The sequence below is a fragment of the Corvus hawaiiensis genome, chromosome Z (genome assembly GCF_020740725.1).
Source record: "Corvus hawaiiensis isolate bCorHaw1 chromosome Z, bCorHaw1.pri.cur, whole genome shotgun sequence".
In the NCBI taxonomy this organism is placed as follows: domain Eukaryota; kingdom Metazoa; phylum Chordata; class Aves; order Passeriformes; family Corvidae; genus Corvus; species Corvus hawaiiensis.
This window is the reverse complement of record NC_063255.1, coordinates 238,156-252,930: the sequence shown is the minus strand read 5'-3', so window position 1 is coordinate 252,930 and position 14,775 is coordinate 238,156. Positions and strand designations below refer to the sequence as shown.

At 49.9% G+C, this 14,775-nt stretch overlaps 2 long non-coding RNA genes across 2 annotated transcripts; both read left to right on the top strand.

Annotated features, from left to right (window-relative positions):
- Positions 1–7,851: 7,851 nt before the first annotated feature.
- Positions 7,852–8,232, top strand: LOC125319746. Its single transcript, XR_007200878.1, has 3 exons — positions 7,852–7,894; positions 7,996–8,037; positions 8,132–8,232. It is a non-coding gene; the product is annotated as an uncharacterized LOC125319746 (long non-coding RNA).
- Positions 8,233–11,362: 3,130 nt separating this feature from the next.
- LOC125319515 lies at positions 11,363–12,919 on the top strand. Its single transcript, XR_007200782.1, has 7 exons — positions 11,363–11,443; positions 11,521–11,622; positions 12,162–12,202; positions 12,304–12,345; positions 12,440–12,559; positions 12,686–12,765; positions 12,836–12,919. It is a non-coding gene; the product is annotated as an uncharacterized LOC125319515 (long non-coding RNA).
- The last annotated feature ends 1,856 nt before the right edge of the window (positions 12,920–14,775 follow it).

The following is a 14,775-nucleotide window of genomic DNA, read 5'->3' as shown; positions in this document are numbered from 1 at the left end:
GGCGGAGTAGCCTTTGGGCCTTTTTGTTCCCTGACAAAGTGTGGGTTAGCAGCTTCTCGGGCCTCATCCTCTGTTTGCTTGGAGGTTATCTTACTTGCTCACACTTGCTAACGTTCTTGCTAAAAAGAGAGAAAACTACATCCACACAGCAAAAAGCATTTCTAACATTATATAATATCTACTTTTATACTTGTGAGAAGCCAATATTATAGTATATGTTTATAACTGTGGTGTTCATTTCATCTGGATGCAGAGTTGAGCTTTTTGGGCAGACGGTGCCCCTCAAACCACAAGGCTTATTTAAACCTTATACACTATTTTTTGAAGATGCAGGGTGGGTGAGGACTTTTTCTTGTTGCTGTACTAGGGAGTGGAATGCAGGAGGTTCCTACAATATTGTCATCGAGGTTGGAATGTTCAAGGATATCAGTGTGACGATTCTCAAGGATGAATCTTGCTCCCGGCAGTCTGTAGCGTGGTAGAGCAGGACACGACAAAGCAGGGTGTGAGGCACAGGCAGGGTAGGAACAGTGAGGTGCTTCATGCTGGCAGCTCAGTTTGGTGTTGCTGATGTTTTCAGAGTGGAAGCAGATTGATTTGGTTCCGGTGCACTGGAACAGGATCCAAACCTTAGAAAGTATTTCTTTGTCCTCAGGCTGAAAAATATTGCTGTGCAGCACTTGTTCCCTTGTACCTTCAGTTCATTGTGGAAAGCATTTATTTTAGTGAGCAAATGTTGTTGTGGCTGGTGCAGTGAAAAGCAGAAGAGTTCTTGATAAGATCAACTTGGAGAGCTGAAGTGCCAGCCAAAACCTTGCTGTGTTCCGCTGTGATGCCACTGAGGGAGGAAAAGAGTGAGTGTGGAAAGCCTTGAGCGGAGTGGTGGGAAATGGGAGGAGAGGAAGAGTCAGGCTGATATGCAGAAAAGATTCCACTACTGGAATAAGTAGTAAAGTATTTTTTATTATGTATGTTTATTCCAGCGCTGGAACACATGGGGGAATAGTTCCTCCAAAGTCATGCATGCCGACAGCTGCATTCAGCTTGGTATATATCGGGTTACAAGTTCCATATTCATTAAGTTTCCCAATATGCCTATACCTATTCATTGCCTAGCCTCGCCTTGTATTACAATGAGCCCAAAAGTCATTTATGTCTGCGTTGCGCTTGCGCAGTGTTGTCTGGTGGTTGTGGGCAGGGGTCTCCGGAATGAAATAAGAGTCTTCCTCAGATGAAGTAAAGGGTCTTCCTCATCCTGAACTTTTCACCTTGCTTCCATGTGCATGCTCTTTGTGTCCCTGGCCCAAGTCTAAACTTCAAGCCTGGTTTGAGTTAGTTTTAGGTTAAAAACAGGATCTTTGGTCAAGATTCCGTCCCTTTATCAATAGTCTTCTATCTTCTCATCTTGCTTTGGTAGGCGCAATAAGTGTTGAGCAAGTTGTATGCATTGCTTTTAACAAACAACTTCTTAGCAAATCATTTAACCTCTGCTTCCCCATCCCCCCTGATTAAGGGCTAAGTATGGATTTAAACTGGGCCAGGTGTTAGTGTAGGAAGAGACATTTAACTGCAATTTGTTTGTTTCAGGAGGTGTCTCATCATTTAGTCTGCTATTTAACAGTTTCCATGCCAGGTTAATTGTAGTGGAAGACAGCAAATGAAGCCAAGAGACTCAGTTAGGATGTCCCAGGTCCCTGCCAAGCACAGATTACAAAAAAACCAAACCCTGGGATTACAAAAATACTAAAAGCTAATCTTAAAAAATACTAAAAAAACAGCCTACCAAAAACTAGGTTCAAAAATACTAGAATAACATTGTTTCAAAATAAGAGAAACTCAAATTTCAAAATACCAGAAAACCAGGTTTCAAAATCTCAGTTTTAAAATACCAGATTACCAAATTCCAAAAGACCACAGTTACCCTGTTTCAAAATTGCAAACTACCAGGTTCCAAAATACCAATTTTTTTCCTTTTCATAATAGCAGAATCTCAAGTTCCAAAATATCAAAATGACTCTGTTTCAAGATATCAAATTGCAAAATACCAATTTTCAGATGTCTTATACAGGCAGGATTCCCAAACCCACAAGAATGCAACATTGTCAAAATGGGATCCGTGCTACCAAAATGGATATTTTATCCTCTGAAAAGCTTTCTTACAGTGACCATCAACACAGGTATTTATTTTAATTGCACAGCCAGATGCAATAAGACTTTTACTTCAAAAGCAAACACTCACAGTAGTTTTCTGCTTAGATCGTGTCCATGAGGACCGGCATTTGGGCCGGAGAGCTGCAGTTGGGATCAAAGGATGGAGTCAATCTGCTCCCTGCAGATGCACAAGGAAAGATCAAGTAGCAGGCAGAGGGAGTATTTATAAACAATATCAATGTTTCACTGAAATTCAGGGTGGACTGGTGATGGGTGTGCCTGCCAGGATCAGCCATAAACAACCCGGCCAAACCCCCGACCCCTCAAGGGGTGCGTCAAACACTTCAACAGAAACGCAAGTCAGTAATGATTATGGAAGAAAAATTACTGGTAATTGCTTGTGATCTGTGGGGAATTTCCTTGGTAGTTACAAGTCTAGGACATACAGAATTTTGAAGGCAGGATCCCAATTTTGGCCATGGGCACCCAGATGAGAGGGCCAGTCCTTTTCCACGGAAAGGAAAGCCCGGCACCCCGGTGTTTCGGGGGTGGACGATGGCCCGCGCAGGGGAGGGAACAACCGGCAGGACCATTCTCTGCCTCATCCCTGCACTCCAAGATGCAGCAGCCCCAGGTGCGACCAGCGAGAATGAGGAGGGGGTGGCTCCTGCCACAGGCTGCTTTCAGAGGGTTCCCCGGGCACACCTATGCAGGGAGCTGCCAGTCGAGAGGGGCCAACGGAGGCATCTCGAGAGCCCCCTCTGGGAACAACGGTCACAGCATCCGGCAGGAGCTGGGAAGTTGGCCGGATGCACCCGGGTACAGAACATCGCTTCAAGAAGATGCCCAGGGAAAAACCTTTTTGCCAAGGGGCGGCACTTGAGCAGGCAGGGGAGCCTGTGAGGTCCCTTTCATCTCATCAGCCCCTCTCCAGAGCCCCCAGTCCCTCCCCAGTGCCCCCAGAAAAGAGAGGAGTTATTAGGAGAAAAGGGGCTTAAATTGAGATAATCAGCTTCCTTTTCCATAACTGTCTGTGTTAAAATTGTGGGGGAATCCGCTTCCCCTGTCATTTTAATGGTCTCATTTGAAAGAAACCCTGCATTTTCCATGCTGTCGGGGTATAAATTGACAGGGAATCCTCACTGTCCATTATTTTCCAGTTTAAATGGAAGGGGAAAACCTTTACAATGCTCTTTTATGCGTTTGAATTAAGGGTAGCTTCCCCCTTTTCATTGTCCTAAGGTTTAAATGGAGGGGGAAGCCCAGTTGTCCCTCCTTTTTAAAGGTTTGAATTGAGGAAAAATCCCCCTTTTTCCATCACTGGAGAGATTTAAAGTGAGGAAACCCCTCTTTTCCCAATAGTTTAGGGGACTAAATTGAAGGGGAGAAGCCATTTATTTGCCACTGTATCAGTTCAAGTGGAGGTAACTGCCCCCCATTCCCTCATTGTAAGGAGTTCAATTGAAGGAAGCTCTCCCTTTTTGAGCATTTTAAGGATTTAAATCTGCATTTCAGGGTGCTCCTACCCGAGCCCTGGTACCGAATGTCATATAGGAGCGAGTCTGGCACAGATGTAACCCTAATGCCACCTGGGAGTGTATTAATTTTTCTTGTTTTTATTTTTAATGTATATAGCCCTAATTAGAGATCCCAATGAGAGTTACATCATTCATACAATTACTATTCTTCTCTACCTTACTTAGTCACATGTGGAATACTACTTATTAATCACTAGGGAATATTTATCCAAGTTAGGAACAAATTATCCAAGTTATCTAGCTGTGCTGCCAAAACACAATGTTTTATTTCTTACCGGTTTTCTGCCCTTTTGCTTGATGTTGTTGAAGCAGAAAAGAAAGTGTCATCATTTCCCTGAAGAGTTTTCTTCTCTATTGAGCCCTTTACTCATCTCGAATTTAAGTCAGAGGAGCCAAATGACCACTGATCCTCCAAGGGCTTTTATACCTTGCGGTATTTGCCTTCTCCCTTTTCCCGGGCATTGTGGGATTGAGAGGTGGGCCCGGCCAGAGCTATATCAACCCCAGCCTTTGGCAAAGGGCTTCATTCTCTCCCTGGGAGTGACTGTGACAAGAGCTTTTCTCTTATTTCAATGAAAGGGATCTTTCGGCTTATCTTAGCTTGTTTTCAGTAGGTGCTTTTGGTGTCTAAAGCATCAGAGACCTTGAAGGCACTGTGAAGAAGATAGCATTGAACACAGAGAGTATATAAGTTCACAATTTTCGGTTGTGCATTCAGGGGTGATAAGGTGCTTTTGCGATTTCTGTTTTTGTTCTTGTATTTTTTTTAGGAGTTGTGTAACTTCCCGTAATTCCAGATTGCGTTGAGTGGGATACTTCAATTTTTTTCAGCAAATGCATTGTGTCCCAAAAGGGATTTGCCCCATGTCAAAGATGATGACTGAGATCGAGGCGTCTAATAGGTAAGTCAAGGATTGTGACTGGGAGAGGGAGGGGTGTGCAGGGTATTGGACTAGGGGTTACCGTGGGGAGGTTTTGAAGGCAGCACAGTAGGAAACAGTGTCCATTTGGGGCCCAGTAAAGCTTTTCTACACGTGCAGCAGGTGCATTTACGTGCGTCTTACGGCCCACAAACGCATCCACTGCACTCACAGAAATGCCTCGTAACTTTGTCTCTCGCTAATGCAGGTGCCCATCATAATAACAGCCACAGCCTCGACATGGGCTAAAGCCAGAGACTTGAGGACCTAGGCGCACTTAGGAGCGAGCGAGCGGCTGACTTGTTGGGATTTGGCCCATGTGCTCCTAAACTCGTCTATTGATTTTGGCTCTTTTTTATCCAAGAGGCTAACCAGCAATTGCGGGGCCTTCCGAGATGGCCGAGGCAGATTTATTTCGCATCCAATGCGGATGCACGTCGCGGATCATTTGAAAGATAAGTTGGGGGCCACAACCTGGGGATGGGATGCCAGCAGAGCAGCGGGTTAGAAATTCCTGGGAGAGATTTAAAAATTAGCAGAGGGGAAAGGGAATGTCCTTTAAGGGGCTTTTTTGGACAGCTAAAGAGAGCAGCTCTACTTTTGATTGCAACCATAGGACATGCAGAGCAGTTCCTGTCAGTCTTGTGCTGTCTAGCATGCTTTTGGGATCCCTTGGATCAGGTATCTTTGCCTTTTCGCCTTGAGGGCCTTATCACAAGCATTGGCTGCCATCTCTAGGTTTTTGAATATTTGTACTTCTCGGCATGATGCCGATATAATTTGTTCTTTTACCGGCGGGCTCAGCCACATCTTGGAATCACATCTTGGAATCGCATCTCAGAAGCGTCGAGTCGGGTGCCTTTTGAGGCCTTGTTCCTGGCTCTATTGCCATCCATCCTTTGCAGCCGTGAGATGTCGTGTCCTGGGGCTTGTCAGACTGTAAGGATATGGGGAACGTTCTGAATGTAGCATTGTCTCGCAGCCATCTTGATCGTCGTGACCGACAGTCCTTCTCACAGGTCACTGTTACAGTTTTTTTCTTCTGCTCCTTAGAGCCTCCACCATCGCCATACCATCAGTCATCTCTTTGGCGTTGTCTCGGTCCTTGCCATTATTCTTCCTCCCGAGAGCTTTTTTTATCATCCTAGTGTTACACTGTTTGTAGCATAATGTGTCGTTTGAGTTTGTGTTTAGCCTGAAACTGCTCTGCCCTGTGGAGTAGACTGGGGGGGTAGGTGGAGTAGAAAGAAGACTTTATGGGGAACTTTTTGCTTTGTTTGGCCACCTGAGCCACACCTCAGACTGAGCAATCGCAGCCAGTTCATGCGAGGTTTGTTGGAGGCATGGGAGAGGTACTGCAGTGTCTCGCAGTTTTCTAGTCCTTTGTTTTAATGCACGCTGTTTACGGCTCCTAGATGGTTTGATTGGAGAAATGAGAACTTGGGGAAGGCTAAGCTTTCCCTGTGTGCCTGAGTGACTTTGACAAATAATTTTTTTTGCAGAGGGATAGGATGTAAACCAGACACAAATGGAGGAGGCCAGAGGAGCACAGCAATGAGGTGGGTTGGCACCTGAAGCCCAAGCTCCAGCCTGACTTTCTTCAATGCTTACCCCATTGTTTGGCTCTTTGTTTCATTAGAAGATGCGAAGCGCTTGGTACAGCCAGGTACTGGTACCAGGGGCACCATGAGCCAGATGAGTATCGGTGACTGAGATGAGTATTGATTCCAGCACAGAGCCGGATGTTACCGGAGTTTTAATGTGTTAGTGATAAAACTATAAGCATCCTTTGTTTTTTTGTGTTTTACAGGTGGTCTGAAGCATTCCAACCACTGGTCCAATATGACAGCGGCCCTTGTGGAAAGAGGTCACGGTCAAGCGGTTTCAGATGGAAACTAATCCGGCAACGCGATGCTTTCGGACCCTATGTCGGTACATGCCTTTCCGTTTTGTTTTGCCCCGTCTCCCCCGGGAAGGTCCATTGTCATTCAGCTTTTCAGGGGAGGTGTAAACAGTGGCTATGTTACCAGATTGTTCTTTGTCTTAATTTTTAGGAAGTAAAGCCAGGTATCACTGATCAATGTCAAATGAGTGAGGTGAGCAGTGACCGGTGGACAGAACCAGTTGTTATTGCATGGTTGCCACATTCCGGTGCAGCTCTAAGCATCCGTTGTTTGTATGTTTAAGGTAGTCCACTTTTTTATGCCGAATCGCCTTGCCTAGCGGCTGATGGACCCGGCTCACCACCATCGTGAGCCCGTTGGAAGTATCATGGGACTCTGTGACGGAGCCTTGACCTTTTCCATTTGAAGGTGCCCTCCATGTTGCATTTGGCAATGGCTGATGATTTGTGGCAAGTCGGGGAGGGGGGGGAGGAGGAGCGAGGGTCCCCTCAAGTTTCAGCAATGCCACATGGCCTTGTCTCCTCTTATCTCAGGTATGCCCTGTGATGGTGGCGTCAGACTCGGAGTGCAGCTGGAGCATGTGGCCTGAGGGCCCTGGCCATCTTAGGAGACGGTGAATACAAGAATTGCTGGGTTTTGGCTGAGGTGCCACTAAGTTCACGCCTTGACGTTTGGTTCTCTTTCTTGTAGCCAACTAAGAGACAATGGCCTGGTAATGGCTGGAACTTCCCAGATGGCGAGGTGGCCTTCTTTCACACCTGATGCAGATTTGCATTCCCGGACCTCTGAGAGATAAGTGGAGGGCTATGCCTCACAGAGGGGATGAGAGCGATGTGCCGGGTCAGGACTCGTCGGAGGGATTTTTGAATTAGCTCTGGAGACGGGGATGTCCAAGAAAGGGCCCCTTTAGGCCACATAACGGGAAAGTCTCATTTTTGATCACAATGCTGAGGCGCGTAGGACAGAACAGTCCCGGTGCGTGTCGTGTCGCTCGTCTATCGTGTGTTCTGCGTCTTTTGGGCTTCTTGTGTCGTGTGTCTTTTTCCTTTGCCCTTCGAGGTGCTGGCGGCCGTTCTTCTCACTGGGAGTTTCTCTCCGTGTTGCACCCCCGTGTTCGTCACGTCCCGTGTCACAGGGGCCAGCGTGGGTTTGGCCCGGAGCTGCTCTGCCCTGCTGCATAGTCTGGCGTTATAGGTGCGATAGGGCAAAGCCCGGGGACTTGAAATTTGTTATGTAGGCTGTAGTTGCCATCTAGATGGTATTCCTAGATTGACATAAGGTGTCTGTAGCCATTAAGTTCTCATGCAGCTCTTTGACTTTTATCATTAACTTTCTTTCAGACGCAGATCGATTATATCTGTGGCGGAGCGCTCCATACCAGGTGAGGGGGTTCCCACAGGAAGGTGAGTCACCGTTTGTGTTTGCGGGGCAAGTGTAAACGGGTGGCTATGTTCTAGCATTGTTCTCTGTCTTTGTTTTTAGGTGGTAAAGCCGGATCTTAGCAGTCAGTGTCGAGTGAGCGAGGTAAGCAGTGGCCGGTGGAAAGAAAAAGTTGTTGTTGCTTGGGCGCCAGGTTCTGGCGCAGCTCTTAGCATCTATTGTCATTTGTGCGTTTTAGGCGGTCCACTTGCATTACGCCGAACCCCCTCGCAGAACGGCCGACGGACCCGGCTCGCCGCCCTCGTGACCCCTCCGCAAGTATCGCAAAGCTCTGCGATGAAGCCCTGACCTTTTCCAGGTGAGGGTGCAGTCCGGGTAGCCTTTGGCAATGGCCGAGGAGTTGCGGCGAGTCGGGGAGGGAGGGAGGAGCGAGGGTCCACTCAGGTTTCAGCAATGCCACATGGCCTGTCTCCTCTTACCTCAGGTATAGCCTGCGACGGTGGCATCAGCCTCGGAGCGCGGCCGAAGCGTGCAGCGTGAGGTCCCCTGCCATCTTAGGAGATGGTGAGTACAAGAATTGTAGTGGGCCACGTGCCGCTAAGTTCAGGCCTTGACAGGTTTTTTTTAATCGTAGCTGACTAAGAGACAACAGCCCGGCGACGGCAGGAGCTTCCCGGACGGTGAGCGGCCTTCTTTTGCACCCGAGGAGGATTCGCATCCCCGGATGTCCGAGAGATAAGTTGAGGGGATGCAAGCGGGGTGTCGGGTCGGGGCTCGCCGCGAGGGAATTTTGTGTCAGCTTCAGAGATGGGGATGTCTAAGAAGGGGCCCCTTTAGGCCCCCTAAAGGGAAAGTCTCCCTTTTGATCACAGCGCTGAGGCGAGCCAGGCAGAGCAGTCATAGTGCACGTTGTGTAGCTTGTCTCCTGCGTGTTCTGTCTCTACTGGGTGTCTCGTGTCTTCTGCCTTAGCCCTTCGATGTGCTTGTGGTCATTCTTCTCGCCGAGAGTTTTCTCTCCTCGTCGCTTCCCCTCGTTCGTCATCGTCTGTGTCACGGGTGCCTGTGTGGGTTTGGTCCGGAGCTCGTCTGCCCTGCTGCACAGCCTGGCCTATAGGTGTAATAGGACCGGGCCCGGGGACTTGAAATTTGTAATGTAGGGTGTAGTTTGACCTCAAGATGGTATTCCTGGATTGACACAGGATGGCTGGAGCTATTAAGTTCCTGTGCACCGCTTTGACTTTTGTCATCGCTTTCTTTCAGATGCAGACGGATTAAATCCGTGGCAGAGCCCCCTGCACCGGGTGAGGGGGTTCCCGCAGGAAGGCGAGTTACCGTTTGTGTTTGCAGGGCGAGTGTAAATGGTGGCTATGTTTACAGCATTGTTCTTTGTTTTTAGGAGGTTAAGCTGGATAGCAGCAGTCAAAGTGAGTTGAGCAAGGTAAGCGGTGAGTGGTGGAAAGAAAAAGTTGTCATTCCTTGGGTGTCAAGTTCTGGTACAGCTCTAAGCATCTGTTGTCATTTGTGTGTTTTAGGTGGTCTGCCTGTATTCTCCGAGCCTCCTTGCTGCCAGACCTGGCTCGCCACCCTTGTGAGCCCTCTGAAAATATTATGGGACTATTCGACCGAGCCTTCACTTTTTCCGTTCGAAGGGTCTTTCTGAGCAGCCTTTGGCAACGGCTGGGGAGTTGCATCGAGTCAGGGAGGAGGAGGAGGAGTGAGGGTCTGCTCAAGTCTCAGCAATGCCGCATCACCTTGTCTCCTCCTAATCAAGGTATACCTTGCAACGACAGTGTCAGTATCGGAGAGTGGCCAAAGCGTGCGGCCCGAGGACCCTGGCCCTATTAGGAGACGGTGAGTGGCGGAATTGTCGGGTTTTGGCTGAGGTGCCACTAAGTTCATGCACTGATGTTTGTTCGGTTTTCTTTGTTGTAGCCGACTAAGAGAGAACAGCCCGGTGACAGCAGGAGCTTCTCGGATGGCGAGGCGGCCTTCTTTTGCGCCCGAGGCAGACGTCTGAGAGATAAGTCAAGGCTTGTGACCCACAGATGGGGTGACAGCAGAGTGTCGAGTTGGGACTCGCCAGGAGGGATTTTTGAGTCAGGTTTGGAGGTGGGGATACCCAAGAAGGGGGCCCTTAGGCCAACATAAAGGGAAAATCTTAATTTTGATCACAATGCCCAGGTGTGCAGGGCAGAGCAGTCCTGGTGCATGTCACTTGTCTATTGTGTGTTCTCTGTCTTTTGGGCATCTCGTGTCACAGGTCTCTTGTCTTAGCCCTCTGAGCTGCTCATTGCAAACGCTGGGCGTTATTCTTAGCATCTCTGCTCTTGGTGTTCCTCAGTGTGGTGCTGATACCATTGATCCTTTGACTCTTGAGCTTGGAACTTCATCAGAATCGCGTCTCTTTAGCAATGTTGAGTCGGGTGTCTTTTCTGGTCTTGTTCTGAGCTGCATCGACAGCTGTGCGCCACAATGATCCGTTATAGGGGATGAGGATTTGTAAGAATGCGAAGACAGCTAGAGGATTCTGCCCGTACAATTCTCGGGCATCCATCTTTGCGGTTCTTGGATTAAGCCTTTCTGTTAGCGTCCTCTTCTGCCAGGGTTCTTGGAGCCTTGTCGGCTCACCGCCGGTCTTGCCTAGGTCATCTAATTCCTTGTTCTCTTGGTCCTTGTGCTCATCTAGCCCAGAGTTTTCTCTCCTAGTTGCGTCCCCTTGTTTGTCATCTCCTGTGTCACGGGTGCCTGCTCGGGTTTGTCCCGGAGCTGCTCTGCCCTGCTGCACAGCCTGGTGTATGGATGTAATAGGACAAGGCCCGGGGACTTGAAATTTGTAGTGTAGAGTGTAGTTTGGCCTCTAGATGGTATTCCTAGATTGACACAGGATGGCTGGAGCTGTTAAGTTCTCATGCAACCCTTTGACTTTTGTCATCACTATCTTTCAGATGCAGATGGATTAAATCCATGGCAGAGCGCCCCACAGCGGGTGAGCGGGTTCCCATGGGAAGGTCAGTCACCGTTTGTGTTTGTAGGGCAAGGGTAAATGGTGGCTGTGTTCCAGAATTGTTCTTTGTCTTTATTTTTAGGAGGAAAAGCCGGATCTCAGCAGTCCATGTCAAGTGAGCGAGGTAAGCTGTGACGGGTGGAAAGAAAGTGGTTATTGCTCGGGTGCCAAGTTCTGGTGCAGCTCTTAACATCTATTGTCGTTTGTGCCTTTTAGGTGGTCCGCTAGTATTACACCGACACCCCCCCCCCCCCCCACCCTTGCTGCCCGGCCGAAGGAGCCGGCTCGCTGCCTCCGTGAGCTTTCCGCAAGTATTACCGGGACTCTGCGATGAAGCCTTGACCTTTTCCATGGGAAGGCAACGGCCGAGGAGTCGCGGTGAGTCGGGGAGGGAGGGAGGAAGGAAGAGCCAGGGTCCGCTCAAGTTTCAGCGATGCCGCATCGCTTTGTCTCCTCTTAACCCAGGTATGTGCCGCAACGATAGCGTCAGCCTGGGAGCGCAGCCGAAGCGTGCGGCCCCAAGGAGCCCGGCCCTCTTAGGAGATGGTGAGTGGAGGAACTGTCGGGTTCTGGCTGAGGTGCCACTAAGTTCACGCCTTGATGTTTGGTTCTCTTTCTTGTAGCCAACTAAGAGACAACGGCCTGGTAACGGCTGGAACTTCCCAGATGGCGAGGTGGCCTTCTTTCACACCTGATGCAGATTTGCATCCCCGGACAGCCGAGAGGTAAGTCGAGGGCTACGCCTGACGAGAGCGATGTGCTGGGTCAGGACTCGTCGGAGGGATTTTTGAATTAGCTCTGGAGACGGGGATGTCCAAGAAAGGGCCCCTTTAGGCCACATAACGGGAAAGTCTCATTTTTGATCACAATGCTGAGGCGCGTAGGACAGAACAGTCCCGGTGCGTGTCGTGTCGCTCGTCTATCGTGTGTTCTGCGTCTTTTGGGCTTCTTGTGTCGTGTGTCTTTTTCCTTTGCCCTTCGAGGTGCTGGCGGCCGTTCTTCTCACTGGGAGTTTCTCTCCGTGTTGCACCCCCGTGTTCGTCACGTCCCGTGTCACAGGGGCCAGCGTGGGTTTGGCCCGGAGCTGCTCTGCCCTGCTGCATAGTCTGGCGTTATAGGTGCGATAGGGCAAAGCCCGGGGACTTGAAATTTGTTATGTAGGCTGTAGTTGCCATCTAGATGGTATTCCTAGATTGACATAAGGTGTCTGTAGCCATTAAGTTCTCATGCAGCTCTTTGACTTTTATCATTAACTTTCTTTCAGACGCAGATCGATTATATCTGTGGCGGAGCGCTCCATACCAGGTGAGGGGGTTCCCACAGGAAGGTGAGTCACCGTTTGTGTTTGCGGGGCAAGTGTAAACGGGTGGCTATGTTCTAGCATTGTTCTCTGTCTTTGTTTTTAGGTGGTAAAGCCGGATCTTAGCAGTCAGTGTCGAGTGAGCGAGGTAAGCAGTGGCCGGTGGAAAGAAAAAGTTGTTGTTGCTTGGGCGCCAGGTTCTGGCGCAGCTCTTAGCATCTATTGTCATTTGTGCGTTTTAGGCGGTCCACTTGCATTACGCCGAACCCCCTCGCAGAACGGCCGACGGACCCGGCTCGCCGCCCTCGTGACCCCTCCGCAAGTATCGCAAAGCTCTGCGATGAAGCCCTGACCTTTTCCAGGTGAGGGTGCAGTCCGGGTAGCCTTTGGCAATGGCCGAGGAGTTGCGGCGAGTCGGGGAGGGAGGGAGGAGCGAGGGTCCACTCAGGTTTCAGCAATGCCACGTGGCCTGTCTCCTCTTACCTCAGGTATAGCCTGCGACGGTGGCATCAGCCTCGGAGCACGGCCGAAGCGTGCAGCGTGAGGTCCCCTGCCATCTTAGGAGATGGTGAGTACAAGAATTGTAGTGGGCCACGTGCCGCTAAGTTCAGGCCTTGACAGGTTTTTTTTAATCGTAGCTGACTAAGAGACAACAGCCCGGCGACGGCAGGAGCTTCCCGGACGGTGAGCGGCCTTCTTTTGCACCCGAGGAGGATTCGCATCCCCGGATGTCCGAGAGATAAGTTGAGGGGATGCAAACGGGGTGTCGGGTCGGGGCTCGCCGCGAGGGAATTTTGTGTCAGCTTCAGAGATGGGGATGTCTAAGAAGGGGCCCCTTTAGGCCCCCTAAAGGGAAAGTCTCCCTTTTGATCACAGCGCTGAGGCGAGCCAGGCAGAGCAGTCATAGTGCACGTTGTGTAGCTTGTCTCCTGCGTGTTCTGTCTCTACTGGGTGTCTCGTGTCTTCTGCCTTAGCCCTTCGATGTGCTTGTGGTCATTCTTCTCGCCGAGAGTTTTCTCTCCTCGTCGCTTCCCCTCGTTCGTCATCGTCTGTGTCACGGGTGCCTGTGTGGGTTTGGTCCGGAGCTCGTCTGCCCTGCTGCACAGCCTGGCCTATAGGTGTAATAGGACCGGGCCCGGGGACTTGAAATTTGTAATGTAGGGTGTAGTTTGACCTCAAGATGGTATTCCTGGATTGACACAGGATGGCTGGAGCTATTAAGTTCCTGTGCACCGCTTTGACTTTTGTCATCGCTTTCTTTCAGATGCAGACGGATTAAATCCGTGGCAGAGCCCCCTGCACCGGGTGAGGGGGTTCCCGCAGGAAGGCGAGTTACCGTTTGTGTTTGCAGGGCGAGTGTAAATGGTGGCTATGTTTACAGCATTGTTCTTTGTTTTTAGGAGGTTAAGCTGGATAGCAGCAGTCAAAGTGAGTTGAGCAAGGTAAGCGGTGAGTGGTGGAAAGAAAAAGTTGTCATTCCTTGGGTGTCAAGTTCTGGTACAGCTCTAAGCATCTGTTGTCATTTGTGTGTTTTAGGTGGTCTGCCTGTATTCTCCGAGCCTCCTTGCTGCCAGACCTGGCTCGCCACCCTTGTGAGCCCTCTGAAAATATTATGGGACTATTCGACCGAGCCTTCACTTTTTCCGTTCGAAGGGTCTTTCTGAGCAGCCTTTGGCAACGGCTGGGGAGTTGCATCGAGTCAGGGAGGAGGAGGAGGAGTGAGGGTCTGCTCAAGTCTCAGCAATGCCGCATCACCTTGTCTCCTCCTAATCAAGGTATACCTTGCAACGACAGTGTCAGTATCGGAGAGTGGCCAAAGCGTGCGGCCCGAGGACCCTGGCCCTATTAGGAGACGGTGAGTGGCGGAATTGTCGGGTTTTGGCTGAGGTGCCACTAAGTTCATGCACTGATGTTTGTTCGGTTTTCTTTGTTGTAGCCGACTAAGAGAGAACAGCCCGGTGACAGCAGGAGCTTCTCGGATGGCGAGGCGGCCTTCTTTTGCGCCCGAGGCAGACGTCTGAGAGATAAGTCAAGGCTTGTGACCCACAGATGGGGTGACAGCAGAGTGTCGAGTTGGGACTCGCCAGGAGGGATTTTTGAGTCAGGTTTGGAGGTGGGGATACCCAAGAAGGGGGCCCTTAGGCCAACATAAAGGGAAAATCTTAATTTTGATCACAATGCCCAGGTGTGCAGGGCAGAGCAGTCCTGGTGCATGTCACTTGTCTATTGTGTGTTCTCTGTCTTTTGGGCATCTCGTGTCACAGGTCTCTTGTCTTAGCCCTCTGAGCTGCTCATTGCAAACGCTGGGCGTTATTCTTAGCATCTCTGCTCTTGGTGTTCCTCAGTGTGGTGCTGATACCATTGATCCTTTGACTCTTGAGCTTGGAACTTCATCAGAATCGCGTCTCTTTAGCAATGTTGAGTCGGGTGTCTTTTCTGGTCTTGTTCTGAGCTGCATCGACAGCTGTGCGCCACAATGATCCGTTATAGGGGATGAGGATTTGTAAGAATGCGAAGACAGCTAGAGGATTCTGCCCGTACAATTCTCGGGCATCCATCTTTGCGGTTCTTGGATTAA